This window comes from Gadus macrocephalus, chromosome 23 (genome assembly GCF_031168955.1).
Source record: "Gadus macrocephalus chromosome 23, ASM3116895v1".
Taxonomy (NCBI): domain Eukaryota; kingdom Metazoa; phylum Chordata; class Actinopteri; order Gadiformes; family Gadidae; genus Gadus; species Gadus macrocephalus.
In genome coordinates, this window is record NC_082404.1 from 3,520,610 (window position 1) to 3,533,083 (window position 12,474).

The following is a 12,474-nucleotide window of genomic DNA, read 5'->3' on the forward strand; positions in this document are numbered from 1 at the left end:
CTGTCTATTGGTGAATGATTTGCACATTTCTCACAACCCTGGAAAAACAAACTTATGTTGAGCAGTTGAGTGAATTGCTTTATCGTCACTGATCATAAGCCTCGCAGCCGAGGAACTTGAAAAAGTTCAGACTTCAGCCAAGTAAATAAAGAGAGGGAAGGTATATGGGAACTGGATTAGATTGGCAGCAGATGGTTGGGTGTCAACATTGAAAAAGGAAAAAAAAAACCTTACTGCAGCAACGGCAAACATACTGATGTCTGGTCTGCCAGAAATTGCCAGTTCTGGGTTAGCTTACCTGTACTGTATAATATCTGGCTGTCCCAATCTTTGTGATTATCAAAGATGGAGTAGAGTAAAGAGAAGAGGAGAGGGAGGGAAATTAAATCTGTTTCGGCTCTTTCTGGTCAACAAGCGTTACTGCAAACCTATTTGGTGCCTGAATAAATTTGAATACTTTGTTGATTAGTGTTCATTTCTGATGGTGGGTTTGGGGTAAACGTAGTTCTTTTATATGCAATTTGTTGAATAATTTGACATGGACAATGAGATCAAATTCATTGGGGTTCATCATAAGGCTGTATAGCCTTTATGAGAGATGAAATGTTGATATTGAATCATTGAGCACTGGTCATGCTTCTCGTCGAGTGAACTAATGCTTTTGACGTTTACCTCCAAACATTTTAAAATTGGTTGTTGAGACCACCACTTAACACGGGTTGGTCAGTACTCAGTACCTGGTTGTGAGATTGGCAGTTTTCTCCAAGTAAGATCTCGTTAAACTAGTAAATATTAAAATGCAGTCGTGCTGCGCCTGGAATAGACTTGTGAATAACTTGATGTGGGTATTAGTATTTGTTAAATTTGAACCATTTATATCATTAACTTCATTTTCGAGAAGGCCAATAACGACAGATTAGAGTTTTTGCAAATACCAAGCTCACGGATTACAGTGACCTGAGACATTACATTAATTGCATGAACTCCCCTTGAGCTCAGCTCTGGTGAACCTTCAGGTGAGCCTCCATGCAGACGTGGTCATTAATCACATGTTCTCATCTGGTGCGCCGGAGCCATTTGCGCCACCCTCGACTCATACTTCAACGCCAGCGCCAGGGAGAGTTCCCATCTGTGCCGTACTCTGTTCAACGATGACAAATGTGCCACCCGCAATGGGAATATTGAAAGTCAAGACATTAATCACGGATCATTTGAATGATATGAAAGATAACCTTTTGTAAGTCGACATATATAAAGATGTATGTTTGCTTCCGTCTTTATCGTCCGCACAATATCCCACTCTTTGTCTAGCCATCCAAGTTACACAAACATTTTTGTTCAGTTCTGTTTTCAGCTAACTTAATGTTAATTTATGTAAGAGGCCTATTAGTCCTCCGCAGAAAGAGTGCAGTTACAGTACAAAACATTTTAACCAGTTTAACAAACAAATTATCTTCAAGTTGTAGTGTGTCAAATTTAGTGGGGTCTAGCGGAACTGGCTTGGCAGAAATATAATCGAATGAAAATAAGAATTGTGTTTTCGTACAATCCACCATAACTTTTCCTACATCGTTGGGAATGGGGGAGAGGATATTCAGTTTGTTGTAATGTGCAACATCACAGCTAGATGCCGCTACATTATTTACACTGCAACTTTAATGTCCATTGTTTTAATAAGAAAAAAAGTCTCAAATCCTGAAAAGTCTACTGATAATCAATGCATTGCTTGTTTTAATGACAAAAAAAGATAATCATTGCATTTGGCGTCACACATTAATATCCCCTTGTGAAAGCTTAATCTGGGGTGCTGAGGCTTTCACGGGGATTGTGAAAATCGGTAGCACTAGTGAGCTTTTCCCGTTGGGAAGAAACCTTTCCTTTCGGGAAACCGTCATTCTTCGAAAATGTGTCTGTAAAGGTTTCAAATTAAACATTTAGAATGGCCACCGTAATATTCACATATTAATATATATGTAACGAAACAGGACATAGGGTGTAACTCCTCCCCTTTCCGCATTTGACTTCTGGCACAGGCTCTATCCTCCCCCCAGAAGTTCTGCATAGCAGGACTGCTAGATCTGAGACAAGGCAGGGTGTATTGTACCATAAACAATATTGATCCACTCATTGGCTATGCCATGAAGGAAAATTATACTCTGAAACCTTGAGTCATGCTGCTCTATTGTTACGAAAATTAGTACTTTCTCATTCCTACCCTGCAATGTAAAGTATGTGTTGGCTCCTTTTCTTGCAGTAGTCCTACCCTTATGTTCGCAGTACCCTGGAGTTCCCTGGCTGGGAAAAAGGCCTCGCACATAAATATCCTCCATGTTTAAATAATCTTTCTCAGTCAGTGGAGTCAAGTGTCAATGTGGTTTTCAACAACTACACTATTATCATTGCAGATAGCCATTATTCTTTATAACCTGATATTTTAAATAGCAATGGAATTGAAATATTTTTTCATCCAGTGGGACCTAGTGTGCCCTGACCTCATACTGTCAAAGATTTATGCCGTTGATCAAATTATTTCAAAACGATGGCTAGCCTGCAAATACGCAGTAAGCGTCAGAGCTAGGTTAATTTGAGGTGACGTTTGGTGCCCAGTGTAAGTTGTTAAAAGACCAAAGGTGACAATTGTTAAGGTATTGTCATTCATTATGAAGATGGTGATGGCTTTAAAATAAATCTTTCATGGTGTTGCACCCTGCAAGTTTCATAAACTTGTCCAAATGAGAAGCATTTTAAAACTAATGCGCTTGAATAATTTATCCATAATTTCTTTGATGAATGCGTTACGAGGTCATCAGTTCCCATCATCGTTTGGTCCCCTGTTCATTAAATGGGTCCATCGAAAGGCCTTCTTGAGCTGGCTTGGTAGAGCCGCAACGAGACACATTATCTTGAGCCAGTGGACTCTGAACATGACTCTGAGGTACCTTTACCTCTAAGAGGCATGATCAGAACCGGATGACCAAATTGGAGACTAAAGGCTTTGGCATATCCTCAAGAAGCCAAACATAAACACACATCCCACCACTGAAGTAAAGTTATCAGGGAAACTCCTCCCTTTATACCCATCACCATTCCTTCCTCTCACTGGGCCCACATCCCCCTCCCCGACCACCGCCCTGTGCGAGTCGGCAAACTAAATCTGGGCCTCATCTTGTCTGCTGTAACCTTGTTTATTCCCCACAGTGGCATTAGCCAGGCTGTATACGTATTTATGGCGGGTACAAACGGGGCGAGCCAATCCGAGGAAAATCTATAAATCCTGACTGTTGATTTCTCAGGGCCGGGAGGTGTAGGCCGGTGATAAGCGGAGCCAGGAAGCCTGCCCCCGGGGGGGGGAGTCCGCCATGATGAACGCACAGAGATGGAGTCGCATGCCAAACGGAGCAGTGGCGACCAGCGCTAAGCTTTTAATATGGCCGGGCTGGCCTTCGCCTCCGAGGTAAGATGCAGACTGACGATCTATCCAGAAGGCGCTGGTATCATTAGCTAGCAACCAACGGGGACCTGACTCAGCACTTTGTGGGCCCGTTTGTTTGTGTGTGTTTTTTTTCGTTTTATTTCCCTGTGAATATAATCCAATTGCAAAATACATCCTTTATGAATGTCCTACTTCAGAACCTTTTTTAGCAAATTATAGTGAAAATGTTTACTTGACTCATGAAATAGGTATACTGCGTTTCACTGCAAGGTCTATTTAAAGGCCCATGGGTCATACTTTTCAATGGACCAGTGTGGTCCAGAATTTCATTATCAAATGATGAAGATGTCATACACCTTCAAATCACATATGGGATCATTATACTACAAAACCAGAGTTTTTCTTGGGTGCTTGTGCTGAAAAGTTTAAAACAACATTTTAACCAATCTCTATTAGACACAGATCTTTCATAAATATATATATTTATATTTTTCTTGACCAGTCATTCCTTTTGACTGATCACTTTAGCTTTCAAGTAGGCACATCGCGCAACACTGTAGCCAAACAAAATGCATTTTCAATTAAATAAAAATGTAACGGCCGTAACTGTGTGGGGTGTGACCGGACCCGTACTTGAGGCCTAGCAGAACTTTTCTCCTCCGTTAACCTTGCACTCTTCTCAGGATTGCAGCGGGGAAGAAGAGCTGCGTTCTCCATCTCTAATAAGATTTCCACCGAGAGGAGAAGGGAAGAGCACAGGACGGCGTATCACGGGAGCTCTCTCTCTCCCTTCAATATTGGCTGGGAAATCAATGGCGAGAGTAAACCCGCCGCGCGCTGAGCAATCAGGTCCGGGCCACAAAGTAATCACTCGGAATTGAAATAATCCAAAAAGGTTTCCCCTGCCGTCGCAAAGTTAATAACAAAAGACTCACACCTTGAATTATATATTAATCCTTGTATCAAGAATAATTACAGTGGGGGAAGGGGGTGGGAGATGGTGGATCCAGTGACCTTGCTGAGAGAAGCCCCTTCTGGTTGCCGCTAAGGATTATGGCTTCTTGTTTTCCAGCCTTCTCAAAGCACCTGAGGTACTTGTAAGCGGCTGTTGGCGATGTCTTTTTAATTTTCTTCCGAAGGGCACGAAAGAGGCCCATCCCTCAGTGCCCATGAACCGCATCCTGAGCGCTTTGCTCGGCGTTTACATGATTCCTCCCCAAGCCGCCCGGTCGTCCCCCGGCTCCACCATAAGGCTCTTTAATTCTGCCATCTTTGGACGAGTCAGCCAGTGCTCCCCTATCTGCTCCCTATTCACTTTGACTATCTGGTGTGCCTGTATCTGAGTTTATTTAGTGCTAATGCTTCTTAATAGTATTTATTTGCTAATACTGCAAGGGGAGGCCGGAGAAGGCCTTTTTCGGCCGTTTAAGCATGTTGAATTTGGGATGGATGGCGTTGGTAAGCGAAATCAGTCTGATTGGCTGTTCAGCTTAAGCAAATCAGTGTTATTAAGTAGTTAGCATGGCTGTGCTGTTATTGGAGGGTATGGACCCCTCCGATAAGGGAATCCGTACAGGTTCAACATTTGTGTAAACCCAAGACTGGCCCGACTTAAAAGCGAACCAAGCGCCTGGTTAAGACCCTCCTGGCAACCAGTCGGCCCCGACAGCGCTTGAAAGGACCCACTTGAGCACTTGAAACGTTTTTATTTTGTGATATATTATTTCAATGGGAGCCATTGATTATGATGCTGAATGTAACAGACCTTATCTGCACTTCAGTTAACAGTCAACAACATCAGTCAATGTCAGATGAACATTGACGCAATGCTTCTATGGAGCAGCAATAAAGTCAATTCATAATAAAGGTATGTAACTCAAAACTTGACCACGGCATGTATCTGCTTATCTTAGTTATTTGATAAGAATTTGTGATAATTGTTCTTCTATACTTTGCACATTACATATTCTTTTCACAAAAAGTAATTCATGTAGTTAACTTGTTTATTTTATTAATCCCTATGAGGAAATTCCCTCTCTGCATTTACCAATCCTAAACTGGGAGATACGGGCAGCAGGTTGCCTAACTCACAGGCCTGGGAATGAGCTCCAGGTGTAGTGTCCTGGCCTTGGTTGTGCGCAGTGCATGAGTGCTCATTCTGGTGTTTTTGTGATGTGGGAGGAAAACTGAGCCCTCAGAGGAACCCCGTGTGAGCAAAGTGTGGGCACCCTGAAGGGCCCCGCCCGGGGATCAAACCCAGTACCTTCTTGCTGTGAGGTAGGGCTAGCCACTGTGCATCCATGCCACCAAATGGTCACAGTCAATGTATTGTCTGCTGGTTTATGTTGTTACTTTCAGTACACAACGTTCACTATGCCACTGATACGGTGGCCCTGGAGTGCAAACAGAACAGCAAATCAGAAAACACAACAGCAAATCAGAAAACACAACAGCAAATCAGAAAACACAACAGCAAATCAGAAAAACACAACAGCAAATGAGAAAACAAAACAGCATTAGAGCGACTCAAACCGGAAAAGGTACCCTCGTCCGAGGGTTAGACTTCCTGGACGCCTAGTAAGAAAAAACGCTACGTTGTATAGCAGATTTCATACACAGCATCACTTATTATAACGCTCACAACAGTTTCACACAAAGACGGTACTAAAACCCTATCATAAAGTTGGCGTGGGTCGTAACCATGGAGATAACACGCCCCCCTCTTTCTCCTTCCCTTTCCTAAAACTCTCACCCCAAAGCGCAATATTTTACAATATTAAGCCGATTTGCTGTTGTGTTTTATTATTGCTTTTGTTTTTTTGCAAAAATTAAAGTACAAATTAACACCAGATCGCTCTTGAGTTTACTACCTGTTCACATTTAAAACATAGAAGGGTAAAAACACATCAAGCTGACATTGGTAGAGCCACAGCTGCAAATACAACTAATACAATTTATAATGGGTTAAATGTACATGAGGTGTGTGTATGATCAAGAAAACAGGCCCCAGCCGTTGCGGTTGAGGGCCCCCACTCAAATACTGCTTAGAGCCCCAGAAAAGCTTGGGTAAAGCCTTACGATTTCAATAGACACACTTAGGCCTACTAAATAAACCTCCTTTAAAGAACAGCTTCCGGGCACGTTGCATATCGTTTGTTTTCTCAAAGGCCAAGGCAGGTTTAGTTGATTAATTGCAAAATCGCTTTTTACGTCAAAGTTTGATTATAAATCATTCAAAAATATTGGCAAAATTTGAGATTTTTTCTTTGTCATCGGAAATTCGTAGTTGGATTGGAGTTGGAGAGCGGAGCTCAAATCAATACCATCTGTCTCAAACGGCACTTCTCAGGAGACCTCAGCAGAGCGATGAAGCTCTTGTCATTCCCTTTGACAACTTTTGTTCCATGGGCTGTCATTTGAGCATTTCATTCCCTAGTTATAGATATTCTTTTCTATTATTGAATCTTACAACCAAGGGAATGATAGCAGAAATACATTAGACAGCATAAGGATCACTGGCGTCCTTTACAAGTGGCACAACATTTTATGGAAGAGAAGTGCGTACAGAGTTCCTATCAGTGTCGTATCTGGGTTTGAGCATTTGAGTGTAGATAACCTTGCCCCAAGATAACTGAGATAACTCACTGCGGCAAAGTACTGTGCTATGTCGAGGCACAGAAAAAAAAAAAGAGTGAGTGACTCCCTCAAAGATGTGTGTTTGTGTGGCTGGGAGGAATGTGTTTGTAAGAAAGAGGCAATCTAGAAAAGGGATCACATATTGACACATCCACACATCCACACGCTAAATGCTGGAGTGTCTGTTCTAAAGAAGGAGCCTTCTGAAGCATGCATGAAACTATTTGGCTTCAGTGTTTTAAGCTTAAGTGGTGATTGGCAGAAACAAAGGCGAAGGGCTCACTCCAACAGATAGCATCAGAGGAGGGGTCCCCCGCCCTCCTCACCCACCAACCCCTCTGTGCATAGACGTGTGTGTGTGTGTGTGTGTGTGTGTGTGTGTGTGTGTGTGTGTGTGTGTGTGTGTGTGTGTGTGTGTGTGTGTGTGTGATTAAAAGTCGCTGAGAAGCGCAGTAGGAGCCGAGCTGCTAATTTGAGAAAGATATACGTAATGTGGATCCCATGGTCATGTGTAGATCAAGAGGTTGAAAGAAATCAATAATTTTTTCACAACTTTAGCAGGGCTACATTTTCAGCAATTAATGCATGCTTCAAAATTCTGGAAACATTATTGCCTTCATCATTTGGGGTAAGAAAAGGTCAATTCCTTTGTTGTAAAATATTTGGGAAAACGTACAAATATAAACCATACAATTTTAATCACCAAACCTGGATTGTTCACGTGACTCTGGAGCAGTTGCCTCAGAGTCAGTTGCTGAGTCTTTTACAGATTATATTTTCCATATTATACAGTATATAATATTTCGTCATCACTCATACAATATGTAGTAAAAACTAACAATAAATTGATTAAAGTGCATTTGTCAGTGTGTGAAGGCAGTGTGAAGGCATTATGTTACAATTATTTTCAACTTATGAATCATCCTCCTATCAAATTCAAGCTGTCCGTTTATGATGTATAAAGCCCTGGCTTGCTCACTTCCTATAATAGGCCTGGATACTTTAACTTTTTCCCTGAGAATATTGAGGAATGTTAAGTGATCTCAGCTCTTCCACAACTGAACAGTCAGTGTCAATCCGTCTCCCTGTCCCTGTTACAATTGTCAGCGTTCAGTCAAGAGGTTTTATTTTTGATTCCCCACATTCTGGCGCCTCCTCTTAACTCGGACCCTGCTTGTCAAGGCAAATAATATAGCCGTCAAGAATCCCCCCACCCCAAAGTAAAATGGTGGAAGCGCAGAGTGAAGCCTCTTGTCAGGGGGTTGACAGGGGTGGACACATCAGAACCCTCCTCCTTTATCTGTCGCTTTCCCTCTCTGTCGCTCTACTCTACCCGTCCTCAACCACACACATACACACACGCACACGCACACACATGCACACACGCACACACACACACACACACACACACACACACACACACACACACACACACACACACACACACACACACACACACACACACACACACACACACACACACACACACCTACACACACCTACACATACACACCCACATACACACATACACGTTCAGCAGACTTCCCGCCCCTATCTCTTCCATCCCTAGAGGGAGAGAGAGAGAATTTCTTTTGTCTGAAACCACCTGACAGTGACGGTTGCCGCTGACAACCGTCTGTGCAGCCTGTGACACCTGTGTGGGCCCCAGAGGAGCGTCACACAACAATGCCTCTTTAGACCGAACAGCGTGCACCATAACCCAGCCCCGCCCACTCTCAATGAGTGACACAATTCAAACTTTTAGGAAGCCAGAATAGGCGCAGAAAAGCCTTCTCACTGGTTTCTTTTGACCTATAATAAATGATTATCAGTGTGATGATTTTAGTCTTATTTGTAAACCTACGGCAGGGGCATGACCACCAACAAAGCCCAGTTGCAAGAGAAATGTCTATGTTTATTTACCATGGCACTCGTTCATCCCGCAGCACAGGGACTGCCGACCCCCTCCCCCTTCCTCTCGGCCCAACCACATCCCATGATATCGGGGTCCACATCCTATAAACTCTCCAGCAGTGAGGAAAGCAGGTGTAGCTGTGTGCTGGAGTCCTGGAGCAACGTGGCTCCATGTTGTACATCATTCTAAAGCTTTGATGAAAACCGGAAATCCAGACGTTGGATCTTTTCTTTCTTTCTTTTACTTCTTAAAATAGTTAAATATAATGGTAGAACAAAAGGGATGATGGGATTGTAAACCAAATTAATACAACACTCCCTGAACAATACCCCCCAGAGGACACTGCAGACATTTTGGTAGTAGTAGTGGTCGTGGTGGTAGTTGTGTACCCCTGCCTCCACCCAACCAAGTGCAGCCTGCCTGAACGCATCTGACCAGTTTAATGTTGTTTCGACCTACTTGCTGTAGAAATCCTGAGCTGCTGGGGAAAGTGGTAAATCAATGAGTGCTCCCTGTTCCTCTGTCCATCTCTCTCCAGGGAGTCCTGCTTCTGCATCAGCTGCTCAGCATGTCTCCAACAGGCTTTACGTGGTAGTGGGTGTTCATTGATGGCACCGGCTTATTGACACCTCCTGCAATGACTGGAGGCACATTTTAATTTAAGACACGCTCGATATACCGGGTGGTAGGCGCCATAGCTTCTGGATGTTTCTGTAAATAAACAGAGTCCCACTTTATTGTCTACATAAGCAAAGTTATTCTGTTGACATGTGTTTGTTTCTTGCCATCTCATTGCGCATCTCATTGCGCATTTGACCTTGAGCGATTCAACGTTGAAGCAGAAACCACTGATAGACGGACTGAACGGCCATCCCGGAGTCTGTTCCGGGCTGCCACTGGGGGGCACTGTTGATGTGAATACAAAGTCTCTTTGCCTGGACTCGTTGTCCAAAAGCAATGGCTTAACTACTGCCCAGTCTTGGTTATTTGTGTGGTGAGTGGGGTGGGGGAGTTGGCTCTTCTTAAACTACTGTTTGCTAACAGGAAGTGCCAGGGTGGCCGGGTCTGTGTTTTCCCAGCCCTGCTCTGTTTGGTGGGGAGTAAAAGGGCTTTCCAGAAAGGATCTCTGGGAGAGTTAGGAGGGAGAGACTTGTCTCCTTACAAACACACACATACACACACACACACACACACACACACACATACACACATGCACGCACGCAGGTGCACACAGACGCACACACAAACACACGCACACACAGACACACACACGCACACACAGACACACGCATGCATGCACACAAACACACACACATGCAAACACAGGTCCTCATTCCCGAGCGTGAGTCTGTCTATCTGTTGCTTTGCAACACAATAGTTCTGTGTGCACGCTTCACTCTCTGTGGAAGAAACCGTCTTACCTTCCACACAGTAGACTTCCTAGAGAACAGGACTGGATCTAACATGGGGTGTGTGTATGTGTCCTAAATTCCAGGCATAGATATGCAAATCGCAGAGAAATTATTATTCGGTGTGTCACAGAGATTATGCAAATGAACGAGGGACAATGTAGCCGGGGAATTTTGGTGCGGAGGGAGGGAAGAGAGGCAGTCAGGACGTCAGAAGGGCTCTGTGTGTGATTCCTTGAAAGTGGCTGAGATTAATTGGACAGGGGTCAGACATAAGGCGCTGATCCTCGCGTGTACCTGCCCTAGAAATGGGAGGATGCTCTTCAACCTGCTGCCATCCCTTCCTGTGATGTGTTTAGTCATTGCGACCAGAGCTTTTCTCAGAACCCCACCAGGGCCTGGGTCAGCCGCACCACCCGAGCTAGCTAAACCATTAACGATATATTTTTTAATTAGCGCTTTTCCTTTTTTTTTTTTGTGTGTGTACATCAGGACCGAAACACACGCGGGCGTGGGCGGGGAGGAGCTGGGTGTCCCACAGGAGCCAGGGAGGGGGTGACCTCACCCCGCTCAGCGAACCTTGCTCGGCACATGAATACCTTCATCGATACGGGGTCATGTAAGCCGTGTAACCCCAGCACCTCCCTCCACTCCTCACCATCTCAAGCCCGGGCTCCCTAATCTACCTGTGTGACTTTTACAGATTGGAATCAGAAGACAGGAGGGGAGCCAGACTGGCCATGATTCTCCCCCGCCCCAGCGGACCATTATTGGCAGGTTTTAGGTGGGGGGGGGGGGGGAATGCATTTCTGCAGATGACCGTGAGGCAAGGAAAGATTGAATTCCCTTTCTGCTTTGGTCTGTGTGTGTACGTTTGGGGGTGTGGTGGTTGGGGTTGTCTTGGAGAAATAGGCAGTGATAGATGAGGTACATAGAGCAAGACAGCTACTGCTGCTCACCAGCCAGGCTGCATCAGGAAGCTGTCTGCAAACTGAGAGTCTCTCTCTCTCTCTCTCTCTCTCTCTCTCTCTCTCTCTCTCTCTCTCTCTCTCTCTCTCTCTCTCTCTCTCTCTCTCTCTCTCTCTCTCTCTCTCTCTCTCTCTCTCTCCCCCTCTCCCTCTCTTTCTTTTCTGCTTATAGCTCAATCGTTTTGTTAGTGCTTAGCAGACACAACAGGATCTTTAGTCGTTATACAATTGTGCCTTATATCATGGCTTAATGAGCACTACACTCCTTTGGCACAGCATTCCAAATGAGGCGCCATTGGCTGTAATTTTTTTTAAAAAAGATGAAAGAAAGGATAATAAAGTGTGTTTTGGTCATTTTATATAATCAAATCAACATTTTAATTAAATGTGTTCATGTATTCCTCTATTGTCCATATATATATATATTGATTAAGGAGCTTCAATTGACATTAGGCACAGAAAACCCCCATGCACTTGCAAAATGCAATGAATATTTTATCATGTGATATGTAGACGGTGATCTGTGATATGTGGACATCTGATCTTTCTCAATAGGTTGCCATCTCAAGTCCAAGTCCAAAAGGTAAATGCCATTTTTGTTCACCCCGCTTTTCTGCAGTAAAACAGCTAAGGCTTCCCTGCCTGCCTCTGGGTGCTTCTGTATTCATGGCCCTGTTAGATGGACATGACCCCTTAGAATAACGCCAGCCGCCCCAGAGGGCGCCGCTTCAGAGATGGGACATTCGGCCACAAATGACTTTTCAAAAATGGATAAGTGAAGGACAGCGGCATAAGAGGGGGTTCGGAGGAAACAGCATGAAGGCAAATGGACCAAATCAAATCAGTGTAAGCAGACGGGTTAACCAGAAAAGGTTATGTACAAAAAATGAGACAAGAGTGGAGAACCTTCTTTTTCTCATAAAATGAGGCTGGGCTGTAAAAGCCAAGTATATTTCTCTTTGGCCTTTGTCAAAATGAATTTCTAGGAAGATTATTTTACACATGACACACAAGGGGATGCATATATACATGCCACCCAAACATCAGAGCACTGTTGCGTTAGTTGGTACTCCAAACTAAGACAAATGCCTTTCTCTGAAAAGCTCTTCAGAG

General features: G+C 44.0%; 1 long non-coding RNA gene across 1 annotated transcript; it reads left to right on the forward strand.

Annotated features, from left to right (window-relative positions):
• The first annotated feature begins 3,236 nt into the window (after positions 1-3,236).
• Positions 3,237-11,500, forward strand: LOC132452897 (uncharacterized). The gene is made up of 2 exons (XR_009524537.1): positions 3,237-3,454; positions 10,886-11,500. It is a non-coding gene; the product is annotated as an uncharacterized LOC132452897 (long non-coding RNA).
• The last annotated feature ends 974 nt before the right edge of the window (positions 11,501-12,474 follow it).